The sequence below is a fragment of the Staurois parvus genome, unplaced genomic scaffold, assembly GCF_062004578.1.
Source record: "Staurois parvus isolate SC_StPar_1 unplaced genomic scaffold, SC_StPar_1.0 ptg000029l, whole genome shotgun sequence".
In the NCBI taxonomy this organism is placed as follows: domain Eukaryota; kingdom Metazoa; phylum Chordata; class Amphibia; order Anura; family Ranidae; genus Staurois; species Staurois parvus.
In genome coordinates this window covers 1,520,288-1,525,087 of record NW_028317825.1, presented here as the reverse complement: position 1 = coordinate 1,525,087, position 4,800 = coordinate 1,520,288, and the positions used below count along the sequence as shown (strand labels likewise).

General features: G+C 40.3%; 1 pseudogene; it reads right to left on the bottom strand.

Moving 5' to 3' along the window:
• Positions 1 to 3,005: 3,005 nt before the first annotated feature.
• LOC149471048 (U2 spliceosomal RNA) lies at positions 3,006 to 3,120 on the bottom strand (annotated as a pseudogene).
• Between the last annotated feature and the right edge of the window lie 1,680 nt (positions 3,121 to 4,800).

Below are 4,800 nucleotides of genomic sequence, written 5' to 3'. Positions count from 1 at the left end.
TCTTTTTGCGTTTTGCATTATACAGGCATACCTCGTTTTACGAATGAAAATCCATTCAAAATAGTGCCTCGGTTTATGAATTTTTTTTGCAATATGAATCAAGTTTCCCCAGGATACATTGAGCCTGGGAGGTTTACAGCGCCGGCTCCGTGCCTTTAAAGTGCACTCTATAAAGAGTTTTGAACAGATAAGACTTTTTTTTACTTTTTTCTGACCTCCGGAATGGCTTAATTGGTTTTCAATGCATTTCTATGGGAAACCGCGTTTCGGTTTAAGAATTTTTCGCAATATGGAACGTCCCGGAGAACGCATTAAATTCATAAACTGAGGTACTCCTGTGTATAGATATTTAAGTATTAGACACTATAGGGATCAGTGAAATCAATCTGCCAGCCTTCATAAAAAAAAGTCCACCGACCTTGTGAAAATGCTAGTCATCTGTTTATCTCTGCTATCGGTAGTTTCTGACTCAATGAGCCAAAACAAGCATGCCAAGCAAGAAAGTCGGAATGAAGTATGATATCCTGTTCTACATGCTTGTTCCAGGAAAAAACTTAAAGCCCAACTTCAGGAATCAAACAGCATCCTCTCTTGAAGTTACCTCCCTCTGCATTGCAAGGGTTAAATTCTCATTAGGTCTAGGGGGAGCTGAAAAGACTGCATTACTTATCTTACATACCCCACTTTGGCAGGCTCCAGCACTGTCCTCTTCTCCCTCTGGTGCTCTGGGATGTAGGCAGTCCTTCAGTGCCATTACTTACAATGCAGGGCTATTAACCCTGCATTGTACATGGAGGAAGTAGGCTGCAATCATATCTGGGAGCACTTTAGAGAGGAGGCTTAGTGGGAGCATTCACAAAGATGGAGGGAGTCTACAGAAGTGAGGAAGCGAGTATTATTCCTTATTTCTGCACCCCTAGACTTAATGATCGGTTAACCATTACAGTGCAGGGGACATCGCAGCATAGACAAATGTTGTTTAATTTCTGGAGTTGGGCTTTAGGCCACTGGGTCAGCATTACAGCTCTTATGAGTAAAGAATTGGGTGTGAAATGTATCAAGGCATCCTGCAATGTTTACTGGCCTTTTGCTGTTGTTTTGAATACGATGCTTGCTGGTAACTGGACATGGTAATTATGGATTTATTTTTTGTTTGTATTTAAAAAGCTATTTTTACAGTTGGGCAAGAACTGAAACCCAGAGCTAGTCCGAGGAGAATGTGCAACAGGTCCCCCATTGGATTTTCATTGAAACAACAGCCAGGAACAGTTGCAACCTTGATAGTATTTGTAGAAAACAGGTTTCCTGTTAAAATTCAGACATGCAGGAAATGCAACAAGTGGACAAAATTGTGTTTAAATTAATGAGAGAATGTTGGATGTATATGTGGGTGAAGAGATCTATTCTCAACTGGCAGATACCTATACATTTGTAGGGTCAGCACCAGAGGATCAATCCAAAGACTCAATGACAAAGGAAGAAAATGGAAAGGCTTACCTTAAATTAAAATAAACCATCAGAATAAAATAATGACTGCAATAGTTTGCAAAATGATTTATTTACAATGCTCATTGAGAATAAGTAAATACATTATCTTTAGTATCAGTTTGCATTACTACAGATATACATGATTTTCAGAATAAAGCTGGCCATAAGTGGTTATATTTTTGTTTCAACATTTGTATGAAATTCTGAAAATTGTTTGTCAAAGCATTCAATAATGTCATGATTAAGTCAACTAATTTTGTTTGAAGGCCCTTTTGTCAGGACTTGCTACTTGCTAATCAACTAAAGAAGAATTGAAATTAATTTTACTTACATACTTTACAGTATATGAATATTACAAGCTGTTTGATCATACATTCCTATGCAATACGTAATCACTAAACAAAATTGAATATTCAAGACCACAAGTTGTAATTCCAAATTAAATCTTTCACAGCACTTGCACGTTATAATAAGTATGATTTTTTCCTGACTAGGGATCACATTACATTAACAGTTAGAATTTTGTTTGCTTATATAACAAATAAGAAAAATTTTCATCCTATGCCTTTTTTTTCAAAATGTTTCAATTTATTTTTTAACATCATACTTAGGACAGTACAATATGAAGCTTGATACAGATTTTTTTTTTTTTTTTTTTTTTTTTTAATTTTTTTTTTTTTTTTAAATCCGCAAACGTGAGACTGTAACGAAAAAACCCGTAAGTGTCCGCAAAAAAGTGCAAGTGCAGAAACACACACACGAAAAACGTGCACTTAGGGGTGTGTTTGTCCTACCCCCGAAAGGGCTGGACCGTTCACCCGATCCCCCGGGGCACGAAGCTCCTGACAGGGACAAGGTTCCCATTTGGTCCTCCTGGCCAAAAGGCCTGGTGGACCACCGTTCCTTATGCCCAGCCGAAGCCGGACATCCAGTACTAGGCAAGGGGGTTCTCCCGAAGAGAAAACCCCCTAGGGATCAGGGGAGGAAGGAACCGTATGGCCACACATCCTCCCCCTAGACTTCAGGTAAGGCCCGAGGACCCACACCCTCCATCCGTGGAAAAACACACACATAAGAAAGCAAAAAGTGACAAAACGTGGGAGTGAATAAATAAATAGAATAAAAATAAAAAAGTGGTACCGTGCCTAATAGTGCACAGACCAGGCCCTGAGGCCCGTAGCAAAAATTGCCCTGGACTTAGCCAAAAGACCTGGTCCTTAGGGCGCTGTGCAAAAAAGAGTGTAAAAACAGTGGCCATGTGTCATCTTCACACCGTGGGGTCCCACACCCAAGTGTTACTAGTGACACCCCTGAGCGCGTCTCCTCAGGGGGCACTGAGTTTGCGGACTTTTTGCCTCCTCAGCCCCAGGCCAGACCAAGGTAGCATGCTCGAACCAGGAGGAACTGGGTCTTTCCGGTCTCCCCAGAGGAATTACTCCCAAGGCCCCAGAACGAATCATGGCGCTCCCTGGTTTCTGTCCCTCCGGTACTAGCCTTCCGGACCCCCATCATACCAGTGAGGGTACTGTACAACAACCATCCCCGTAAACTAGAATGGTCGGTAGCACCCCCACTGGACACTGATAAGAACAGATACTACACTTGATCTTAGCCAAAAGGCCGAGAAGCGATACAGATGTCATATAAACAGCAAGGTTTAGCATGGTGGGTACAATTGTTTTGTCATCCCAGAAGTAACATTCCATGGAGTACGTCTGTCCTAGATAGGGAGAGGCACAACACAATAAGCTCCATTTCACTTATCTGGGATATCTGCTGATTCGTGATGTAGCACTATGGGGATTTGGTAGCAACGGGACTTGAGATAATGATTGGTCTTCTGGATGTTGAAATGAATGGAGCATTGCAAAAATACAGAATTGATTTAATCTCATACTTCAGCTGTAGAGTTTTGATTATGGTCACTTTCCCTTTCCCAGAAGGACAAATCCTTGGGAGATGGGGTTGGGCCATACCAACATAAATTATCGATATCAGGTTGGGGGGTTGGGTCTAGTGAGGAACATAAGGCCTCAAAGGGTGTGCAGGTACATAGGTATTGTTGTCTGTATTGAGAATGGTCTTTTTTGGAAATTTTCCCAATAGGGCATTGGGCTGTTTCATTTAGTGTGTTAGGGGAGTTTTTAGTGTCCTTTTCAAAGAATGTCCTAGCCATAAGTGTGGGAGCCAGATGCCAGAAGGATAGGAAGCTTTTCATTTGGCCCAAAGGAAAGTCTAGGTTTCCACATAGTGGTTAATGGACCTAATATGTTTGATATTGCAAGTGTCTTGCACATTCTAGTGAACACTTTTAGGAATCCTATTATGGGGTGAGAGGTTAAGGAGGTGCAGAAGTATTTTCATTTAATCCAGGGGCCAGAGTTGACCTGTGGTTCTTAAATTAATACTCTTGGCTCTAGATATACAGTACCTCTAACTTATTATGGTTTTAGGCACCCTGATGCCAAGTGTCTGATGGATAGGGTCATGCTGATTTAATCACACCTCTTAAAGTGGAACTTTTGTCAGAAAATAAAGTCCTGCTAGATCAATCCATATTGGCCCCGTTTGAGGTAAAACATGTTTTAAAGTAAAACATTAAAAAGAAGTGCCTATACTGTTTAAAACCCAGTAATACACTGTCTCACCCTGCTCTGCACACACTCAGTTGCTCTATATTTTTCGGCACTGTACTGAAAATGTAGAGGCAGATCTGCAGACAGCCTAAAGATGTACTGCTGCTCAGAGGATCTGGATTTCAGCAAAATGGCAGCCTCTGCGAACAAGAAATAGGAACAATGTCGGAGGCTGTTTACAGCACACACTGTTAGTGGCATAATTATTCATGTGGAATGTATGTTCCTTGCTAAAGAACATTCTATTTTATCAAGTTGTTATGGGTAAAGTGCCACTTTAATTATTTAAGGCCTAATTTGCATGACATAAAAGAGATGAGAGTGTATTTTATTATTCTTAGACTGTTTTGGTAGCTCTTGGTAGCTCCCTAAAAGAATCTTCATCCTATAAAAACTGTTTTTCAGTATAAAAATATTTTTGAAGATTTTATGCTTCATATAAATACATTTTATTACAGTAGACTGGCTGTTTTGTACTTGTGTAGCAGTGAATACTGCAGAGAGCGGTTTTCCTGTCATGTTTATCAATGACATTTTTCACATTATATATGAAGTGCACAATGTACATAACTGATCATTCTTGCATACCTTCCATAGCTATACATTACATGCTGAAAGCCATCACTATTTAGCTGACAGTGAGTACACAATAGGATGGAAGAGGGGATTTTCTGAA